A 24,437-nucleotide genomic window follows, 5' to 3' on the forward strand; every position below is an offset into this window, starting at 1 on the left:
TAAAATTGTAGAACATGGGTGCCCCATTGATAAGATCAGTATAGGCCATGGTCTCTGTATGACTAGACTAGGATGACTATAGAGTGGCAGGCCCATTTAAGGTTTCACCACCTCAGGAGAGTTCCTCTCAATAAAAGAGCTCATCTTTTTTTAAAAAAAGATTTATTTATTAGACAAAGAGTGCAAGTGTGAGAGCATGAGAGGGATGGGGTTGGGGTGAAGATGCAAGGGCAGAGAGATCAGCAGACTTCCTGCTGAGTGCTGAGTGGGGAGCCCAATGCGGGGCTTGACCCCAGGATCCTGAGATCATGACCTGAGCAGAAGTCAGATGGTTAGCTGACTGAACCATCCAGGTGCCCCTCAAAAAATCTTTTTTTTTTTAAATTTTTTATTTTTTATTATCATATAATGTGTTATTAGCCCCAGGGGTACTGTGAATAGCCAGGTTTACACACTTCACAGCAGTCACCATAGCACATACCTTCCCCAGTGTCCATAACCCCACCTCCCTCTCCCTCCCTCCCTCCCTCCCCCCCCCCTCCCCCGGCAACCTTCAGTTTGTTTTGGGAGATTGAGAGTCTCTTATGGTTTGTCTCCCTCCTGATCCCATCTTGTTTCATTTATTCTTTTCCTACCCCCTAAGCCCCCCATGTTGCCTCTCAACTTCCTCATATCAGGGAGATCATATGATAATTGTCTTTCTCTGATTGACTTATTTCGCTAAGCATAATACCCTCTAGTTCCATCCACATCATCGCAAATGGCAAGATTTCATTTCCTTTGATGGCTGCATAGTATCCCATTGTATATATATGCCACATCTTTATCCATTCATCTGTTGATGGACATCTAGGTTCTTTCCATAGTTTGGCTATTGTGGACATTGCTGCTATAAAGATTCAGGTGCATGTGCCCCTTCAGATCACTACATTTGTATCTTTGGGGTAAATACCAGTAGCTGGGTCATAGGGTATCTCTATTTTCAACTTCTTGAGGAACCTCCACACGGTTTTCCAGAGTGGTTGCACCAGCTTGCATTCCCACCAACAGTGTGGGAGGGTTCCCCTTTCTCCATATCCTCGCCAGCATCTGTCATTCCCTGACTTGTTACTTATAGCCATTCTGACTGGTGTGAGGTGGTATCTCATTGTGGTTTTGATTTGTATTTCCCTGATGCCGAGTGATGTGGAGCACTTTTTCATGTGTCTGTTGGCCATCTGGATGTCTTCTTTGCAGAAATGTCTGTTCATGTCCTCTGCCCATTTCTTGATTGGGTTATTTGTTCTTTGGGTGTTGAGTTTGCTAAGTTCTTTATAGATTTTTGGATACTAGCCGTTTATCTGATATGTCATTTGCAAATATCTTCTCCCATTCTGTCAGTTGTCTTTTGATTTTCTTAACTGTTTCCTTTGCTGTGCAAAAGCTTTTGATCTTGATGAAGTCCCAATAGTTCATTTTTGCCCTTGCTTCCCTTGCCTTTTGGCGATGTTTCTAGGAAGAAGTTGCTGCGTCTGAGGTCGAAGAGGTTGCTGCCTGTGTTCTCCTCAAGGATTTTGATGGATTCCTTTCTCACATTGAGGTCCTTCATCCATTTTGAGTCTCTTTTTGTGTGTGGTGTAAGGAAATGGTCCAGTTTCATTCTTCTGCATGTGGCTGTCCAATTTTCCCAACACCATTTGTTAAAGAGACTGTCTTTTTTCCATTGGACATTCTTTCCTGCTTTGTTGAAGATTAGTTGACTATAGAGTTGAGGGTCTATTTCTGCACTCTCTATTCTGCTCCATTGATCTATGTGTCTGTTTTTGTGCCAGTACCATACTGTCTTGATGATGACAGCTTTGTAATTGAGCTTGACATCTGGAATTGTGATGCCACCAACTTTGGCTTTCTTTTTCAATATTCCTCTGGCTATTCGAGGTCTTTGTTGGTTCCATATAAATTGTAGGATTCTTTATTCCTGTTCTTTGAAAAAAATTGATGGGATTTTGATAGGGATTGCATTAAATGTGTAGATTGCTTTTGGTAGCATAGACATTTTCACAATATTTGTTCTTCCAATCCATGAGCATGGAATATTTTTGCATTTCTTTGTGTCTTCCTCAATTTCTTTCATGAGTAATTTATAGTTTTCTGAGTACAGATTCTTTGCCTCTTTGGTTAGGTTTATTCCTAGGTATCTTATGGTTTTAGGTGCAATTGTAAATGGGATTGACTCCTTATTTCTCTTTCTTCTGTCCTATTGTTGGTGTAAAGAAATGCAACTGATTTCTGTGCATTGATTTTATATCCTGACACTTTACTGAATTCCTGTACAAGTTCTAGCAGATTTGGAGTGGAGTCTTTTGGGTTTTCCACTTATAGTATCATATCATCTGCAGAGAGTGAGAGTCTAACTTCTTCTTTGCCAATTTGGATGCCTTTAATTTCTTTTTGTTGTCTGATTTCTGAGGCTAGGACTTCTAGTACTATGTTGAATAGCAGTGGTGATAATGGACATCCCTGCTGTGTGCCTGACCTTAGCAGAAAAGCTCTCAGTTTTTCTCCATTGAAAATGATATTTGCTGTGGGTTTTTCATAGAAGGTTTTGATGATATTGAGGTATGTACCTTCTATGCCTACACTTTGAAGAGTTTTGATCAAGAAAGGATGCTGTACTTTGTCAGATGCTTTTTCAGCATCTATTGAGAGTATCATATGGTTCTTGTTCTTTCTTTTATTAATGTATTGTATCACATTGATTGATTTGTGGATGTTGAACCAACCTTGCATCCCTGGAATAAATCCCACTTGGTCATGGTGAATAATCCTTTAAATGTACTGTTGGATCCTATTGGCTAGTATTTTGGTAAGAATTTTTACATCTGTGTTCATCAGGGGTATTGGTCTGTAATTCTCTTTTTTGATGGGATCTTTGGTTTTTGGGATCAAGGTAATGCTGGCCTCAAAATGAGTTTGGAAGTTTTCCTTCTATTTCTATTTTTTGCAACAGTTTCAGGAGAATAGGAATTAATTCTTTAAATGTTTGGTAGAATTCTCCTGGGAAGCCGTCTGGCCCTAGGCTCTTGTTTGTTTGGAGATTTTTGATTACTGCTTCATTGTCCTTACTGGTCATGGGTCTGTTCAGGTTTTCTGTTTCTTCCTGGTTCAGTTATGGTAGTTTATATGTCTCTAAGAATGTATCCATTTCTTCCAGATTGTCAATTTTGCTGGCATATAAGTTGCTCATAATATATTCTTATAATTGTTTGTATTTCTTTGGTGTTGGTTGTGATCTCTCCTCTTTCATCCCTGATTTTCTTTATTTGGGTCATTTCTCTTTTCTTTTTGTTAAGTCTGGCCAGGGGTTATCAGTCTTATTAATTATTTCAAAGAACCAGCTCCTGTTTTGTTTATTTGTTCTATTGTTTTTTTTTTTTGTTTCTATTTCATTGATTTTTGCTCTGATCTTTATTATTTCTCTTCTCCTGCTGTGTTTAGGCTTTCTTTGTTGTTCTTTCTCCAGCTCCTTTAGGTATAGGGTTAGGTTGTGTATTTGAGACCTTTCTTGTTTCTTGAGAAAGGCTTGTATCTCTGTATAGTTTCCTCTTAGGACTGCCTTTGCTGTGTCCCACAGATTTTGAATTGTTGTGTTTTCATTTTCATTTGTTTCCATGAATTTTTTCACTTCTTTAATTTCCTGGTTGACCCATTCATTCTTTAGAAGGAATTCTTTAGTCTCCATGTACTTGGGTTCTTTCCAGATTTCTTCTTGTGATTGAGTTCTAGCTTCAGAGCATTGTGGTCTGAAAATATGCAGGGAATGATCCCAATCTTTTGATACCAGTTGAGACCTGATTTGTGACCCAGGATGTGATCTATTCTGGAGAATGTTCCATGTGCACTAGAGAAGAATGTGTATTCTTTTGCTTTGGGATGGAATGTTCTGACTATATCTGTGATGTCCCTCTGGTCCAGTGTGTCATTTTAGGCCTTTATTTCCCTGTTGATCTTTGGCTTAGATGATCTGTCCATTTCAGTGAGGGGGGTGTTAAAGTCCCCTACTATTATTGTATTCTTGTCGATGTGTTTCTTTGATTTTGTTATTAATTGGTTTATATAGTTGGTTGCTCCCATGTTAGGGGCATAAATATTTAAAATTGTTAGATCTTCTTGTTGACAGACCCTTTGAGCATGATATAGTGTCCTTCCTCATCTCTTATTATAGTCTTTGGTTTAAAATCTAATTGCTCTGATATAAGGATTATCACCCCAGCTTTCTTTTGATGCCCATTAACATGGCAAATTGTTTTCTACCCCTTCACTTTAAATCTGGAGGTGTCTTTGGGTCTAAAATGAGTTTCTTGTAGGCAGCATATTGATTTTTTTTTTAATCCATTCTGATACCCTTTTGAGAAAAGATTCTCAAAGAATCTTTTGATCCAAGATTGTTTCCCTGTTGGGTTCTATAAAATAATCAAGTATTATTACATATTCTTTGTATTAGTACTTCCATAAAACTCTTCCATAAAATAGAAAAATAGAGAACCTCCCCAACTCATACCAAAACCAAAGATAACACAAGAAAATGACCATATTTCCCACTAATATAGTCACAAAAATTCTTAATAAAATATTTTTAAAATCAAATCTAGCATTATGTGAAATAAATAATAAATCATGACCAAGTGGGGTTGCCTCAGGAATATAAAGTTGGTTCAGTGTTTTAAAATCAGTTAATGCAATTTGCCACATCACTAGTCTAAAAAAATAAAGAACATATCATTTCAATAGAGGAAGAAAAAGCATTTGACAGGAGTCAGGATATATTCATGAAGAAACTGTCAGCAAGAGTAACTTCTTGAATCTGATAAAGTGTGCCTACAAAAAACCTATAGGTTTGATCCTGGTTGAGGAAATTGTTTTCCCTCCAAGATTGGGAAGATAGGATTGTTCTATTGTAGAGGTAGGCAAAGTTATAAGTAATAAGGTATAAACACGTACATACAAAAGGCACATAGATTTAGAAAGAAAAAGATAAAACCATTAGTATTAAAACATGATATAATTGTCTACACAGAATTGTAAGTTCTTTGAGAACTAGTACATGAAATTAGCAATGTAGCAGGATACAAATACAATTTAAAAAATTAATTTTAGGGGCGCCTGGGTGGCTCAGCGGGTTAAGCCACTGCCTTCAGCTCAGGTCATGGTCTCAGGGTCCTGGGATCGAGCCCCACATTGAGCTCTCTGCTCAGTGGGGAGCCTGCTTCTTCCTCTCTCTCTGCCTGCCTCTCTGCCTACTTGTGATCTCTCTCTGTCAAATAAATAAATAAAATCTTTAAAAAAATTAATTTTATTTTATGTAATGATAACAAACATGCTTTTTGAAATCTAAAATTTCTTTTTTTTTTTTTTTTTTTTTTTTTTTTTTTTTTTAATTTTTTTTATTTTTTTCAGCATAACAGTGTTCATTATTTTTGCACCACACCCAGTGCTCCATGCAATCTGTGCCCTCTACAATACCCACCACCTGGTGCCCCCAACCTCCCACCCCCCACCCCTTCAAAATTCTCAGATCGTTTTTCAGAGTCGATAGTCTCTCATGGTTCACCTCCCCTTCCAATTTCCCTCAACTCCCTTCTCCTCTCCATCTCCCCTTGTCCTCCATGCTATTTGTTATGCTCCACAAATAAGTGAAACCATATGATAATTGACTCTCTCTGCTTGACTTATTTCACTCAGCATAATCTCTTCCAGTCCCATCCATGTTGCTACAAAACTTGGGGATTCATCCTTTCTTTCTTTTTTTTTTTTTTTTTTTTTTTTTACAGCTTTATAAACATATATTTTTATCCCCAGGGGTACAGGTCTGCAAATCGCCAGGTTTACACACTTCACAACACTAACCATAGCACATACCCTCCCCGATATCCATAACCCCACCCCCTCTCCCAACCCCCTCCCCCCATCAACCCTCAGTTTGTTTTGTGAGATTAAGAGTCACTTATGCTTTGTCTCCCTCCCAATCCCATCTTGTTTCATTTACTCTTCTCCTACCCCCTCGACCCCCCATGTTGCATCTCCTCTCCCTCATATCAGGGAGATCATATGATAGTTGTCTTTCTCCGATTGACTTATTTCGCTAAGCATGATACCCTCTAGTTCCATCCACGTCGTCGCAAATGGCAAGATTTCATTTCTTTTGATAGCTGCATAGTATTCCATTGTGTATATATACCACATCTTCTTTATCCATTCGTCTGTAGATGGACATCTAGGTTCTTTCCATAGTTTGGCTATTGTAGACATTGCTGCTATAAACATTCGGGTGCATGTGCCCCTTCGGATCACTATGTTTGTATCTTTAGGGTAAATACCCAGCAGTGCAATTGCTGGGTCATAGGGTAGTTCTATTTTCAACATTTTGAGGAACCTCCATGCTGTTTTCCAGAGTGGTTGCACCAGCTTGCATTCCCACCAACAGTGTAGGAGGGTTCCCCTTTCTCCGCATCCTCGCCAGCATCTGTCATTTCCTGACTTGTTCATTTTAGCCATTCTGACTGGTGTGAGGTGATATCTCATGGTGGTTTTGATTTGTATTTCCCTGATGCCGAGTGATATGGAGCACTTTTTCATGTGTCTGTTGGCCATCTGGATGTCTTCTTTGCAGAAATGTCTGTTCATGTCCTCTGCCCATTTCTTGATTGGATTATTTGTTCTTTGGGTGTTGAGTTTGCTAAGTTCTTTATAGATTTTGGACACTAGCCCTTTATCTGATATGTCATTTGCAAATATCTTCTCCCATTCTGTCAGTTGTCTTTTGGTTTTGTTCACTGTTTCCTTTGCTGTGCAAAAGCTTTTGATCTTGATAAAATCCCAAAAATTCATTTTTGCCCTTGCTTCCCTTGCCTTTGGTGATGTTCCTAGGAAGATGTTGCTGCGGCTGACGTCGAAGAGGTTGCTGCCTGTGTTCTCCTCGAGGATTTTGATGGATTCCTTTCTCACATTGAGATCCTTCATCCATTTTGAGTCTATTTTCGTGTGTGGTGTAAGGAAATGATCCAATTTCATTTTTCTGCATGTGGCTGTCCAATTTTCCCAACACCATTTATTGAAGAGGCTGTCTTTGTTCCATTGGACATTCTTTCCTGCTTTGTCGAAGATGAGTTGACCATAGAGTTGAGGGTCCATTTCTGGGCTCTCTATTCTGTTCCATTGATCTATGTGTCTGTTTTTGTGCCAGTACCATGCTGTCTTGATGATGACAGCTTTGTAATAGAGCTTGAAGTCCGGAATTGTGATGCCACCAACTTTGGCTTTCTTTTTCAATATTCCTTTGGCTATTCGAGGTCTTTTCTGGTTCCATATAAATTTTAGGATGATTTGTTCCATTTCTTTGAAAAAAATGGATGGTACTTTGATAGGAATTGCATTAAATGTGTAGATTGCTTTAGGTAGCATAGACATTTTCACAATATTTATTCTTCCAATCCAGGAGCATGGAACATTTTTCCATTTCTTTGTGTCTTCCTCAATTTCTTTCATGAGTACTTTATAGTTTTCTGAGTATAGATTCTTAGTCTCTTTGGTTAGGTTTATTCCTAGGTATCTTATAGTTTTGGGTGCAATTGTAAATGGGATGGACTCCTTAATTTCTCTTTCTTCTGTCTTGTTGTTGGTGTAGAGAAATGCAACTGATTTCTGTGCATTGATTTTATATCCTGACACTTGACTGAATTCCTGTACAAGTTCTAGCAGTTTTGGAGTGGAGTCTTTTGGGTTTTCCACATAGAGTATCATATCATCTGCAAAGAGTGATAGTTTGACTTCTTCTTTGCCGATTTGGATGCCTTTAATTTCCTTTTGTTGTCTGATTGCTGAGGCTAGGACTTCTAGTACTATGTTGAATAGCAGTGGTGATAACGGACATCCCTGCCGTGTTCCTGACCTTAGCGGAAAAGCTTTCAGTTTTTCTCCATTGAGAATGATATTTGCGGTGGGTTTTTCATAGATGGCTTTGATAATATTGAGGTATGTGCCGTCTATCCCTACACTTTGAAGAGTTTTGATCAGGAAGGGATGCTGTACTTTGTCAAATGCTTTTTCAGCATCTATGGAGAGTATCATATGGTTCTTGTTCTTTCTTTTATTAATGTGTTGTATCACATTGATTGATTTGCGGATGTTGAACCAGCCTTGCAGCCCTGGAATAAATCCCACTTGGTCGTGGTGAATAATCCTTTTAACGTACTGTTGAATCCTATTGGCTAGTATTTTGGCGAGAATTTTTGCATCTGTGTTCATCAAGGATATTGGTCTGTAGTTCTCTTTTTTGTTGGGATCCTTGTCTGGTTTTGGGATCAAGGTGATGCTGGCCTCATAAAATGAGTTTGGAAGTTTTCCTTCTGTTGCTATTTTTTGGAACAGTTTCAGGAGAATAGGAATTAGTTCTTCTTTAAATGTTTGGTAGAATTCCCCCGGGAAGCCATCTGGCCCTGGGCTTTTGTTTGTTTGGAGATTTTTGATGACTGTTTCAATCTCCTTACTGGTTATGGGTCTGTTCAGGCTTTCTATTTCTTCCTGGTTCAGTTGTGGTAGTTTATATGTCTCTAGGAATGCATCCATTTCTTCCAGATTGTCAAATTTGTTGCCGTAGAGTTGCTCATAGTATGTTCTTATAATTGTCTGTATTTCTTTGGTGTTCGTTGTGATCTCTCCTCTTTCATTCATGATTTTATTTATTTGGGTCCTCTCTCTTTTCTTTTTGATAAGTCTGGCCAGGGGTTTATCAATCTTATTAATTCTTTCAAAGAACCAGCTCCTAGTTTCGTTGATTTGTTCTATTGTTTTTTTGGTTTCTATTTCATTGATTTCTGCTCTGATCTTTATGATTTCTCTTCTCCTGCTGGGTTTAGGGTTTCTTTCTTGTTCTTTCTCCAGCTCCTTTAGGTGTAGGGTTAGGTTGTGTACCTGAGACCTTTCTTGTTTCTTGAGAAAGGCTTGTATCGCTATATATTTTCCTCTCAGGACTGCCTTTGTTGTGTCCCACAGATTCTGAACTGTTGTGTTTTCATTATCATTTGTTTCCATAAATTTCTTCAATTCTTCTTTGATTTCCTGGTTGACCCATTCATTCTTTAGAAGGATGCTGTTTAGTCTCCATGTATTTGGGTTCTTTCCAAATTTCCTCTTGTTATTGAGTTCTAGCTTTAGAGCATTGTGGTCTGAAAATATGCAGGGAATGATCCCAATCTTTTGATACCGGTTGAGACTTGATTTAGGACCAAGAATGTGATCTATTCTGGAGAACGTTCCATGTGCACTAGAGAAGAATGTGTATTCTGTTGCTTTGGGATGAAATGTTCTGAATATATCTGTGATGTCCATCTGGTCCAGTGTGTCATTTAAGGCCTTGATTTCCTTGTTGATCTTTTGCTTGGATGATCTGTCCATTTCAGTGAGGGGAGTGTTAAAATCCCCTACTATTATTGTATTCTTGTCGATGTGTTTCTTTGATTTTGTTATTAATTGGTTTATATAGTTGGCTGCTCCCACGTTAGGGGCATAGATATTTAAAATTGTTAGATCTTCTTGTTGGACAGTTCCTTTGAGTATGATATAGTGTCCTTCCTCATCTCTTATTATAATCTTTGGCTTAAAATCTAATTGATCTGATATAAGGATTGCCACTCCTGCTTTCTTCTGATGTCCATTAGCATGGTAAATTCTTTTCCACCCCCTCACTTTAAACCTGGAGGTGTCTTCGAGTGTAAGATGAGTTTCTTGTAGGCAACATATAGATGGTTTTTGTTTTTTTATCCATTCTGATACCCTGTGTCTTTTGATTGGGGCATTTAGCCCATTAACATTCAGGGTAAGTATTGAGAGATATGAATTTAGTGCCATTGTATTGCCTGTAAGGTGACTGTTATTGTATATTGTCTCTGTTTCTTTCTGATCTACTACTTTGAGGGTCTCTCTTTGCTTAGAGGACCCCTTTCAATATTTCCTGTAGAGCTGGTTTGGTATTTGCAAATTCTTTCAGTTTTTGTTTGTCCTGGAAGCTTTTAATCTCTCCGTCTATTTTCAATGATAGCCTAGCTGGATATAGTATTCTTGGCTGCATGTTTTTCTCATTTAGTACTCTGAATATATCATGCCAGCTCTTTCTGGCCTGCCAGGTCTCTGTGGATAAGTCTGCTGCCAATCGAATATTTTTACCATTGTACGTTACAGACTTCTTTTCCCGGGCTGCTTTCAGGATCTTTTCTTTGTCACTAAGACTTGTCAATTTTACTATTAGGTGACGGGGTGTAGACCTATTCTTATTGATTTTGAGGGGGGTTCTCTGAACCTCCTGGATTTTGATGCTTGTTCCCTTTGCCATATTGGGGAAATTCTCTCCAATAATTCTCTCCAATATACCTTCTGCTCCCCTCTCTGTTTCCTCTTCTTCTGGAATCCCAATTATTCTAATGTTGTTTCGTCTTATGGTGTCACTTATCTCTCGAATTCTCCCCTCGTGGTCCAGTAGCTGTTTGTCCCTCTTTTGCTCAGCTTCTTTATTCTCTGTCATTTGGTCTTCTATATCGCTAATTCTTTCTTCTGCCTCATTTATCCTAGCAGTGAGAGCCTCCATTTTTGATTGCACCTCATTAATAGCTTTTTTGATTTCAACTTGGTTAGATTTTAGTTCTTTTATTTCTCCAGAAAGGGCTTTTATATCTCCCGAGAGGGTTGCTTTAATATCTTCCATGCCTTTTTCAAGCCCGGCTAGAACCTTGAGAATCATCATTCTGAACTCTATATCTGACATATTACCAATGTCTGTATTGATTAGGTCCCTAGCCTTTGGTATTGCCTCTTGTTCTTTTTTTTGTTGTGAATTTTTCCGCCTTGTCATTTTGTCCAGATAAGAGTTTATGAAGGAGCAAGTAAAATACTAAAAGGGTGGCAACAACCCCAGGAAAATATGCTTTAGCCAAATCAGAAGAGTTCCTGAATTGTGAGGGGGGAGAAAGGGGATAAAAAGGGGTTCAGAAAGAAAGAAAAAAAAAACTATTAAAAAAAAGAAAGCCGATAAAGAAAAAAATATAAAAAGAGGAAAAAATATATATATATTAGATAAACTATTTAAAAAACGTTAAAAAAAAGAAAATGGTAAAAGTTAAAAAAAATTTAGCAGAAGAAGAGAAAAAGAAAAAAAAAATTGAAAAAGAAAAAAAAAAATTAAATTAACTGCAAGGCTAAAAAATCATGGGGAGAAAGCCATGAGTTCCGTGCTTTGCTTTCTTCTCCTCTGGAATTCCGCCGTTCTCCTTGGTAGGTGAACTTGGTCCTGGCTGGGTTTCCTGTAGATCTTCTGGGGGAGGGGCCCGTTGTAGTGATTCTCAAGCGTCTTTGCCCCAGGCGGAGTTGCACCGCCCTTACCCGGGGCCGCGCTGAGTCATCCGCTCGGGTTCGCTTTCGGGAGCTTTTGTTCCCTGAGCGCTTTCCGTAGAGTCCGGAGGTCGGGAATAAAGATGGCGGCCTCCCGGTCTCTGGCCCGGAGGAGCCGAGAGCCCGGGGCCCCACTCCTCAGTGCGCCCTCAGAGAACAGCGCCAAATGACTCCCTTCACCCTGGCCTCCGGCCGCGCTCCGAGCTGACCGAGCCCGCGACCGGTTCCAGGCAACCCTGAGCTGAGAGTCACTCCTCGGCTCTGTCTCTGCAGCCGGCTTCCCCGTTCTAATACCGGTAAGCTCTGCGACACTGAGACACCCCCGATCCTTCTGCGACCCTGCGGGACCTGAGGCCGCGCTTACTCCGCCTGGGCTTCACCCCAGTTAAGCCTCTGGAGCGATGTCCCTCAGCGGAACAGACTTTTAAAAGTCCTGATTTTGCTCCGTTGCTCCGCCGCTCGCCGGGAGCCGGCCCCTCCCCCCGCGGTCTATCTTCCCGTCGCTTTGGATTCACTTCTCCGCCAGTCCTACCTTGCAGAAAGTGGTTGATTTTCTGTTTCTGGAATTGCTGTTCTTCTTCTCTTCAATCTCCCATTGGATTTGTAGGTGTTTGCAATCTTTAGATAAGCTATTTAGCTGATCTCCCGCTACCCGAAGTAGTCTCAGCCTGCTACTTCTCCGCCATCTTGACTCCTCCTCCTCTAAAATTTCTTATAGAAGAACTTTAAAAACTTTGAACTTTGTAGGGATAAATCTATCCAAATAGTTGCAAGATTTGTATGTTGAAAATTACAAAATTAAGGCATACATGGAGAGATATACCATGGTTATGTATCTAAAAACTGAATATCTTTTAGATGCTCTTTTCCCCAAATTGATCTATAGATTCAGGCAAGTCCAAAAAAATTCCATCTATTTAAAAATAATAGTTAATTTCAAAGAATATAAATAGCCAAAATAATTTTATAAAAAGACCAAATTTGGAAAACTCTCACTGCTTGATTTTGGGACTTACTGTAAAGCTCCCTAATAAAGAAAATGTGGTATAGTTTGCAAATAAACATATATCAGTAGACTAGATAGAGGTCCTTAAATAAATGCATGCATTTGGGGTAAATTAATTTTCAACAAAGGAGCAAGGTAACTCAATGGGGAAAGCACTATATTTTCAATGGTGCACGGATAATTGGGCATCCATGTGAGAAACAAGTAAATCTTGTACCAAAGAAAAAGTTAACTTGTTATAGATCATGGACCTAAATTTACAATTTACAGTTGTGAACATTTACCATGTTCTAGTGTACCAAAAAAAAAAGTTAACTTGTTATAGATCATGGACCTAAATTTACAATTTACAGTTGTGAACATTTAAGAAGAAAACACAAGAGAAATCTTTGTGAGCATGAATTAGGTGAAGATTTCATAACTGGTTTCCAGAAGATTAAACCATAAAAGAAAAATTGATACATTGAACTTCATTAAAATTAAGACCCTCTGTTCTTCAAAATAAATTATTAATAAGATGTAAAAGCAAGACAAAGAATAGTAGAAAACTTTGCAAAGTTCATATTTAATAAAGACTCATGTCTACAATAAAGAACTCTAAGTCGAGGAGCTAACCCATTTAAAAATGGGCAAGTGTTTTAACAGTAGTTCACCAAAGAGATATGAATGACAAACATATAAAAAGATGTTTCAACATTATTTTTCATTAGAGAAATAGAGATTAAAATCAAAATGAGATTTAACTGAACACCTATAAGAATTGCTGTAACTTAAAAGACTGACAATGCCAATTGGTGGTGACTATGCAAAGCAAATGGAACTCTTATGCTTCACTGGTAGGGACACAAAATGGTGCAGGGCCTTTAGAAATCTATTTGACAGTTTCTTTTATAGTTAAGCATATACACACAATGAACCAGAAGTCCAGGGGAAAAAAAAATAGGAAAAAAACGCCGAGATGCACACAAAGACCTGTAAAGAATATGTATAGAAGCTTTCTTTTTAATAGTCTCAAACTAAAAACTACTTAGATGTTCATTAACTGGTGAGTGGGTGGAAAATGTGTATCTGTGCAGTTGAATATATTCAGCAATAAAAAGGAACAAACTATTGTTATATACAGTAATCTGAGTGACTCTTAAAAGCATTGTGTTAGATAAAAGAAATCAGATACAAAAGGCTACATATACTTTGTGTCCATTTACATAACAGTCTGAACAAGGCAGAACTATAGGGACTTTAACCAAATAATTGGTTGCCAGATACTAGGGATGGGACTAGGAGATTGATTGCATAGGGCCATGAGGGAAATTTTTGAGGTAATTAAAATATTCTGTATTTGGATTCCGGTAATGGCAGTTATAAAACTATATACATTTGTCAAAACTTATGGAATTTTATACTAACAAAGGGTGTATTTTTCTCATCTTTATCCTCAAAAAGCTTACAGCTTATTAGTATGTATTGTGGAAAGAGCTGACACTTTGATATACTTTTTATACTTCAGTGAGCCTGATAAAATAAATACCAAGAAATGCCGGCACTATTTCATCTCAGTTGTTTCAATATAGACACAAATATTAATTTCAGTTTCATAAATAACTTCATGATGTTCATAAATAACTTCATGATGAATAGTCAGGGGATTACATGACTCCTATGGCTACATACTTTAATATAGTCACCTGCTAGGTTTATATGGATTTGGGAGAGAGTTTGCAGATGTAAGACCAAGAGCTGGAAGCAGTTTTCAAAGTGCAGGAAGCATAGACAATGCCACCCCATTGAATATCTCATATCCAGAATCCCCAGTTGAGGCATGGTGCCACAAAGAAAGAACAGGATACAGTATCCATTCTCATTGGAAGAAGGGTTAAACATCTAGCAGTGTCTTGGCTCTTTCTCTGGAAAAATCTCTTTTCCTAGAGCAGGAGAGGCTCCAGGTGTCGGGTGTTTTTAGGAAGGATATATCACACTCCACAAGACATCTGGAGTTAGGGGTGCTAGGTCTGTCCTGATGCATATACACTTTTCATCATGCTTATTAGGTTGTGCCCCTGTAAAATACAAAAATAAGCAACCAGTTGTGTTTGTGATTAGCCTGAATTTGTTAGAGAATGTTTCCATGTACTTTGTTGAATTTTCCACCTTGTAAATGTCCTCCAAAGTGATGCAGATTATATATATATTCTATTTTCTAGCTCTGGAAGAAACTCAGTAGGTTGCAATCAAGTCTTTATCATCTTACTGTTAAATGTAATCCGTCCAATTTGGCAATTATTTCCTTGAGCCTTTACAGTGTTTCAGACAGTGAAGAGGAAAGGGCAAGGGTTCAAAGGATGAAGGACTTGGTCCCTATCCTCAAGAAGCTCACACTTATTAATATGCATGAAAGGAAATTGTCAGATACTTTGATGTACTCAATATGGCTATGATTATATACGTGAAAATTTCTTGTTTTGACTCTATTCCTTTGTTTTCTTTTGCTTTTACAGATAAAGGAACAGAAATCACATTTTTTATATTTCATCTTTTATTCCTTTCCTAAAGTTTGCTATATTTTGTTTCTATTTTTCAATCAAATATTAATGAGCTGTTTATGGAATATATAGTATGTACCAGTATTCATTAAAGAAGAGCCTTATTCTATGTGCTTACATTGTCTTTGAGGACAGGTAATTTCTGATGCAATCTCTATAGGTAGAAATATTGGAAGTATTTTAAATTATCTATCCATTCATGTGATCTTTTCTTCCCCTTAGAAATATGGATAAATTCTCTGGCTAAATTGTAGAGAACCTGATAGCTATTGGGTAAAATATTCTAGGGGATGAAATTAGTCCATTGAAAGGCAATATGGTAGTGGTAGGTATTCCTTTTCTCTGGCTTTATTAGATCTGGTTGCACTCAAGTGAGATATCTCTGTGTCATCCAACTACACTGTATGTCTTCTAGACCTGGCTTCTCTGTTTGGAAGTGTACCATTCTCCAGAATCTCTTCTACCAACTGAAAAACTGTATCAAATCATACTTGGCTTCCAGCCTGTTTTCTTCAATTGGAAAAGTAAGGGTGCACTCACCAAAGGAGGTGCCTTCACCAGTTTAGTTCTGTGGGGGTTTTGTGTTTTGGGAGTGATTGTCCCCCTGTTAATAAATATTATTTTTGTTTGATTCATTAAATAAACTTTCACTTAGCATCTGCTATGTGCTAAATGCTTAAAATACACTGGTGAATGAGATAGCTTTTCTGAAACATTTAAAAATGAAAAAAAGTCAAGAAGAATTAAAACATTAAATAAAAAAAGATCATGTGTTAGAGAATGGCTGAAGAGCTCTTTAAATGGCATGTTTGCTTTATCATACTTAAAGGGTCTACCCAACAGGAAGATCTAGCAATTTTAAATATTTATGCCCCTAACATGGGAGCAACCAACTATATAAACCAATTAATAACAAAATCAAAGAAACACATCGACAAGAATACAATAATAGTAGGGGACTATAACACCCCCCTCACCGAAATGGACAGATCATCTAAGCAAAAGATTAGTGAGGAAACAAAAGCTTTAAATGACACACTCGACTAGGTGGACTTCACAGATATATTCGGAATATTCCATCTCAGAGCAACAGAATACACATTCTTCTGTAATACACATGGGACATTCTCTAGAGTAGATCACATCATGGGTCATGAATCAGGTCACAACCATTACCAAAAGACTGGGATCATTCCCTGAATATTTTTGGGCCACAATGATTTGAAACTAGAACTCAATCACAAGAGGAAAGTTGGAAAGAACTCAAATACATGGAGGCTAAAGAGCATCCTACTAGAGAATGAATGGGTCAACCAGGAAATTAAAGAAGAATTGAAAAATTCATGGAAACAAATGAAAATGAAAACACAACAGCTCAAAATCTTCGGGATGCGATAATGGTGGTCCTAAGAGGAAAATACATAGCAATACAAGCCTTTCTCAAGAAACAAGAAAGGTCTCATACAACCGAACTCTACACCTAAAGGAGCTGGAGAAAGAATAGCAAATAAAATGTAAACCCAGCAGGAGAAGAGAAATAAAGATCAGAGCACAAATCAATGAAATGGAAACCAAAAGAACAGTAGAACAAATCCACGAAACTAGGGGCTTGTTCTTTAAAAGAATTAATAAGATTGATAACTCCCAGGCCAGACTTATCAAAAAGAAGAGAGAAAGGACCCAAATAAAGAAAGTCAGGAATGAAAGAGGAGAGATCACAACCAACACAAAAGAAATACAATTTTAAGAACATATTATGCCAGCAAATTAGACTATCTGGAAGAAATTGGATGCATTCCTAGAGATGTATAAACTACTAAAAGTGAACCAGGATGAAACAGAAAACCTGTATAGACACATAGCCAGAAAGGAAATTGAAGCAGTAATCAAAAATCTCCCCAAAACACAAGAGCCCAAGGCCAGATGGCTTCCCAGGGGGATTTTATCAAACATTTAAAGAAGAACTAATACCTATTCTTCTGAAACTGTTCCAAAAAATAGAAATGGAAGGAAAACTTCCAAACTCATTTATTTATTTATTTATTTATTTATTTATTTATTTATTTATTTGACAGGCAGAGATCACAAGTAGGCAGAGGAGGCAGTGAGAGAGAGAGAGAGAGAAGTAGGCTCCCCGTTGAGCAGAGAGCCTGATGCGGGGCTCAGTCCCAGGACTCTGGGTTCATGACCTGAGCCGAAAGCAGAGGCCTTAACCCACTGAGCCACCCAGGCACCCCTTCCAAACTCATTTTATGAGGTTAGCATTACCTTGATCTCAAAACTGGACAAAGACCCCATGAAAAAGAATTACGTGGGATGCCTGTGTGGCTCAGTTGGTTAAGCGTCTGCCCTCAGCTCAGGTCATGACCCCATGATCCTGGGATCGAGTCCTGTATCAGGCTCCTTGTTCAGCCAGAAGCCTGCTTCTCCCTCTGCTTGCCCCTCCCCGCTGCTTGCTCTCTCTCCCTTTCTCCCTCTCTGAAAAGTGAATAAATAAAATCTTTTAAAAAAGGAGAATTATAGACCAATATCCCTGATGAACATGGATGCAAAAATTCTCACCAAAATACTAGCCAGTAGGATCCATCAGTACATTAAAAGGATTATTCATCACAACCACGTGTGATTTATTCCTAGGCTGCAAGGTTGGTTCAACTGCAAATCAATCAATGTGATAGAATACATTAATAAAAGAAAGAACAAGAACCGTATGCTGTATGATACTCTCAATAGATGCTGAAAAAGCATCTGACAAAGTACAGCATCCTTTCTTTCTTTCTTTTTTTTTTTTTTACAGCATCCTTTCTTGATCAAAACTCTTCACAGTGGAGGCATAGAGGATACATACCTCAATATCATCAAGGCTGTCTATGAAAAACCCACAGTGAATATCATTCTCAGTGGGGGAGAACTGAGAGCTTTTCCCCTAAGGTCAGGAACACAGCAGGGATGTCCACCATCATCTGCTATTCGAAATAGTACTAGAAGCCCTAGCCTCAGCAATCAGACAACAAAAAGAAAAGGCATCCACATCGACAAAGAAGAAGTCAGACTCTCACACTCTTTGCAGATGATATGATACTTTATGTGGAAAACCAAAAAGACTCCACTCCAAAGCTGCTAGGACTCATACAGGAACTCAGTAAAGTGTCAGGATATAAAATCAGTGCCCAGAAACCAGTTGCATTTCTCTACACCAAGAGCAAGACAGAAGAAAGAGAAATTAAGGAGTCAATCCCATTTATAATTGTACCCCAAACCATAAGATACCTAGGAATAAATCTAACCAAGAGGTAAATGGCATGGTTAGGAGAAGCCTCTCTGAGAGGTGACAGGAAAGTTGTGTCTTGAATGTTGCAGCTCAAGATGAAGCTCGGTGGGAGGGAACAATTGCATATGGGATAACTTTAGAGGGCAGACCCAGAGGAGGAGTCACTGGTGGAGAAAACAGTCTGTTCAAGCCAACAAGCTTATTACAGTGGAGGGGTGGAAAGTAGCCAAGGGCCACGAGTGAGTAGGTGGCTGAGGGAAAGAGAGAAAGGACATCCTCTAATAGTAATTGGCTGTTTCACTGCTCATGCTCCTTTTCATCCCCTTCTTGTACTTCATCTTCTCTCATTTCCTGTTAACACTTTCTGCCATTCTCTGTGAGTCTCAGTTTCTTCACACAATATTCTAGAACTCTCTGATACAACTATTATTATTACTATGATTATTTTGAAGAATGTAAGTCTTCACATGAAGTCAGTTGAGTAATATTTTTCTTTCCTGAAAAATTCTAACTAGTGTATAATGACATGGAGTTTTTGAAGTCTGTACTTATATTCATTTGTATCGCTGAATCTGAAATTATCTCTGCTATTTTAACCCACAATATTCTGTTTTAAATTATTTCCATAAGGAAACTTTAAAATAATTACACATTTTTAAAAACTCTGTGAGTTATTTTATGAAACCAATGATCTTCCTTGAATTTCATTTTATATTCTTAGTATTTTGGACTTTCTTTCCTCCCTTTTTTCTGTTAGGATTCTCTGAGTTTTATTTCAGTTCTATCAATAGTCATTCTTCTTAGCAGTCACTCCGTTATACAACTGCAGCAGCTGACCCTTAACATACTCATAACATTTACAGAATAAGTGGTTCTTTATCCAGCTATTTCCCAGGGGAAAACTAACCCTTGGGTGTGGAAGTGGGATTCCTCAGCTAAATGCATGTTTGACATAACCAGGTACCTAAACAGACGGTTGTTCCACTACTGAAGATTGTCTGAGTGGAACGCCTAAGCACTCACGGTGGTCTTAAAAGAAAGTAAGAGACATCTGTCAGGATTTTTCAAGCAGTTCAGCTTTCTAATCAGACCATCTGAATTCCTGAGTGAAAGATAAGAAAAAAAAAAAAAAAAAAAACCACACCCTGCCTACCCATAGGGCAGTCACTCAACAGTAATAAAGCAGATGTTTAAACAAGGTACACTTAGCCATGTCTGTCAGTCTGTCATTTAGTGAAGAGGTGGGAGCACAGTGGAACAGATTAGGGAGAAGAAGCAAAGAATCCTGCTAGACCTGAGTGTATAAGCTGTTGATTTTCAGATATAGAGACAATGGCTTAAAATAACAGTGTTGCAGCCTAAGACACTGTTATAAGTCTGAAACAGTAGCTGCAACTTAGTGATTTCCAAAGACACCCAGAGAGAAAAGACTGGGTCAATGCTAGCGACCCATGGTTGAGAGAGAGAATGTATATTATGTGCACTGTCTTTCACAGGCATTATTTTGGTGAGCACTAGGGACATTTGGTCAGAGCATGTAAGTTTTTGTGGCACATTTCCAGAGAATAATTTTCATAAGAACCTATTTTTTAATTGGTTTAGAAGTGATGTAATGGAAAGTATGTGTCTGGTATTTGGTACTGGGTGAATCTGAGATCTGATTTTCTCATCTGTAAAATGGTGGATAATACAACCTTTGAAGAACTGTGAAGGGAACTGGAAGTTAGGTTGATAAAATCTATGACAAACCAGTCATCGTTAGTTTAATGGTGTGTTCTTTTGGAAGTTGCAGAGATTGTTATTGGTAATCTATCTTGTGGTTAGAATGGAAGCATGGGACTTTAAGGGGAGAACTCTTCATGGAAATGTAATAGGAATGTCTGAAAGCTGGGAAAAGACTCAACCCAATGTTGTTGGGATAAGAGGATATAACTATGGCACCACTGGGGTGCATACTAGAAGGTATTTGCAGTTAGGTGTATCTAAGCAATGGTGCAGGCTGCCTCACCGTCTCTTTTACCAAAGGACTGCTCAGGGAGGAGTTAACTAATAGACTCGTGTATTATGCACACACAGATGTTTTGTAAGTTGGTGGATGTGTCTGGGGAGAGGGCTACATTTGCCTATGTGCAGACATCTGTTCTATGCAAACTATTTACTTGTCTATGGGAAAATACAAATCCAAAACAAAGTAATAGGACAACTTTCAGGTATACTGTCATATCCAAAATTAAAGATTAAAATCTGTTTTCAGTGCAGCAACAGAGAATTCATAGATGGGCTTGAGAGGGTCCTTGGAACTCATTGATAACAAATATGAAATTTTGTACGTACATTTTCCTAGGCTGAATTTTCAGAGTCTCTATTTTCAAAAAGGTTTTCTGATATTTATAGGAAATTAAACATCCTTGTTTTATGCTATAGAATTAAATAAGATAACGAAAACTAACTGTTGTCCAAAGATTTTAGAATCTGATGTTTAGTGGTCAGGTGGTATCTTTCAATTAGATCTATTTATATTCTTTGAATTGTCATCACCAGCAAATGAGTAACAGTAGACAGGTTGTAAAATATCAGCTTGAAATATTCCCTCCAGTTCCTATCTAACATTTTTATTTCGGACTCTTCCTTTAGTTTCCAGATTTTCTAAATTGAATTATGATCAGTTTTGGGGTACTGGGTGAAACTGATGGAGATGAGTCATATAACAGCAAATAGAATAAAAAGATAGCTAGCTGGCTGAAAGGCCTCTGGAGAGTTTGTGAGAATTTATGAAGAAATCTGTCACATTAGGTGTAAAATAGTTGGAGGGTGGATGAAATAAAGGCTGACTCACAGAAGTTCCTGCAAGGCAAGTTGTATGCCAGTTCATTACTCTTCAGGAATCAAAAGAAGTGACTCCTACATTATAATTTTAAGGCATATATCTCTTTAAGAAGGCAGTCATCAAGTATAGAAACTGGCTTTTTGTTTTTTTGCATTGAGATGGTGAAAGTGGACATGTATTTCATTCCAAATGTTTATATACATTATTTATGGAATCTTCACAAATACCCAATGAAGGAAATACTGTTTCAATCCTATTCTAATATGATTAGATCAAGAAGAGAACTTCATATAAGTCTCAACCATAAATGATGGAGGTAGGAATCAGACTCAGTCAGCTCATTATGCTACTGACAAAGAAAGCACTGTAAAATATCAAACTACGGGCGTGGCTACAGTACATATAGTTGTGGTGGTGATTAATACTGATAGTGCCCTAACTAAATGTTACACTAATTAGTGGAGAAGGCATTACTACTGCTGTAATAACACTGGCTAACAGACATTCAAAACAAGAAGTCATTCACAATTCTGTGCCTTTCTGCCTGGTATAGCCATCCTCACCTTGCACAATTGGATACTATATTTATTATTTTTAATTCCTTTAATGGATTTCAATATAGGATGGTTTAATTTTAAGCAGCTCTAACATAGCTTTTGGAAGGTACATTTTAGCAGTTGGCCTGATAGCTTTAATAAATTTCACCAGTCATTCTGACCTTTTCTTTTGGTCTGGGAGGCATGTACTCTGACTGGGATCATGACCTGAGCTGAAGGCAGACACTTAACTGACTGAGCCATCTAGGCGTCCCAGAAGAATGTTTTAAAGCATGATTAAATATGGATATAATAACGTAAACTGCCGACTCTAAGCAGTAAGGCATAGTTGGACATTAGTGAATATTTTTAATATCAATGACATCTACTTAATTCTTTCACTTATATATTCATTCATATACTTAACAAACATTTAATGAACACGTATTATGGAACAGGACCTGTGCTTGATATCACAAGTAATTTAAAAATGAAATAGAGAAGACCTTTAAAAGAGCTTTAGTTTCTCTCAATTGCAGATAAATAGTCTGTGAGAACATATTTTTCTATGTAACATTATGAAATTATGTGACTGCAGAATCAGAGTTGTTTAGTTGTGTCAGGATTTCTAATGGGAACTGGATGTATTCAAAAGGGTGTAATGTCATACGTTGCTGAGGTCCTAATCTATCTACATCTTACATGATGCCTCCACAACAACATTCTGGTGAATTATTATTTCTCTCTTCTCTTCCTTTCCTTTGACCTCATGATGTAGCATTTATTGTCAGGGTTGAAACTAAGAGTGAAAAGTAGGTATGGGGTTTTGCCTAATTTATTCCTCATTTTTCAAGAATGCTACCCGCCACCCAAAAATCAGTGAATACATTTTAGTCACTTCACTTGATTTCTGTGACACTTTGACTATGTCCTCATAGTCAAATAGTTTTTCTTTGGCTCTAATAAACATTCATTCTTCTAATTATTAAGTTACCTTCTGGATGCTCTTCCTGTTGTCCAGTGTCTGAAAATCATTGTTTTGTATATTTTTGTCTGCTTTATGTCAAGAGGTAAGATAGATTTGGTCCTTGTTAGAACATCAAGGATGGAAGCCGAAGTTTGAGTTTTCCTTTAAAGTATTAATAATTGTATTAACATTGAAGGAACATTAAGCATGAAGGTACTTACTGTATCTACTGCAGGTAGCTACAGTGTTAGCTTAGTGTTAGCATGGTGTATGTTTTTCCATCCATTTACTTTTAATCTGTTTGTGTTTTTACATTTAAAGTGAGTTTCTGGGGCGCCTGGGTGGCTGAGCCAAGTGCCTTCGGCTCAGGTCATAATCCCAGGGTTCTGGGATTCAGCCTCACATTGGGCTCCCTGCCCAGCAGGAAGCCTGCATTCCCTCTCCCTGCTTGTGTTCCCTCTCTCGATTTTTCTCTCTGTCAAAGTAAATAAATAAAATCTTTTAAAAAAAATTAGGTGAGTTTCTTATAGGGAATATATATTCGGGATTTGTTTTTTGATTCTTTCTGATAATCTCTTTTTATTGATATTTTTGGATTCTTGGCATTTAAAGTAATTATTGATAAATTGGATTAGTATCTACCATATCTGTCACTGTTTTCTATTTATTACTCTTGTTCTTCATTCCTGTTTTTGGCTTCCACTAATTTTTGCCTTTTGTGGTTTTAATTGAGCATTTTATGATTCCATTTTCTCTCCTTTCCTAGTGTATTCATTTTACTTTTTATTTTTAAACTTCTTTTAATGGTTGTCTTAAAGTTTGTGATGTACATTCACAATTAGTCCAAGCCACATTCAAGTAATAATATACCACTAAACAGGTAGTGCAAGTACCTTATAATAATAAAATATTCCTAATTTCTCCTCTCTATGCTGTTCTTTATTTTGCTTCAGCTATAGCAATCAAACACATTGCTGCTGTTATTATATTTTGAACAAAATATTATCCTTTAGTTCAATTAAGTATAAAAAAATAAAATTTTTAGTTTTAGCTTTACTTACTGTTTTTTCTCTAATGCTGCTGCTTTATGAGGTCCGAGTTGCTGATCTATGTCATTTTCCTTTTCTCTGGAAAACTTTTTTTTTTTTTTAACATTTCTCTGAAGGCACATCTACTGGCAATAAATTCCTGCAATAATTGAGTAAGTTTTAATTTCTCTTTTCCTTTTGAAGGATAATTTTGAAGGGCACAGAATCAGAGGTTGGTAGTTTGTTGCTTTTTGTTTTTGTTTCTTAATCTCAACACTTTATTTATTTATTTATTTTTAAAGGTTTATTTATTTATTTGACAGAGGGAGAGACAACCAGAGAGGGAACACAAGCAGAGGGAGTTGGGGAGGGAGAAGCAGGCTGATGCAGGACTGGATCCCAGGACCCTGGGATCACGACCCAGACTGAAGACAGACGCTTAACAACTGAGCCACCCAGGAGCCCAGTCTCAACACTGTAAATATTTTACTCCACTCTCTTCTTCCTTGCATAGTTTCTGAGAATTTGGACATAATTCTTATCTTTGTTCCTCTATATGTAAGAGAGCTTTTTCCTCTGGCTTCTTTCAAGATATATTCTTTATCTTTGATTTTCTGCAGTTTGACTATGATGCATAGGTGTAGTGAGTTTGTTTTTAATTTGTTTATTTATTTATTTGCACTTACCCTGCTTGGTATTTTCTAAGCCTCCAGAATCTATTGTTTAGTGTCTGACATGAATTTGATGAAAATACTCAGTCATTATTACTTCAAATATTTTGTCTGTTCTTTCTCTTTTTTCTCCTTCTGATATTTGTGCGTTATACCTTTTGTAGTTATCCCAC

Source organism: Lutra lutra, chromosome 13, assembly GCF_902655055.1.
Source record: "Lutra lutra chromosome 13, mLutLut1.2, whole genome shotgun sequence".
NCBI classification, from domain to species: domain Eukaryota; kingdom Metazoa; phylum Chordata; class Mammalia; order Carnivora; family Mustelidae; genus Lutra; species Lutra lutra.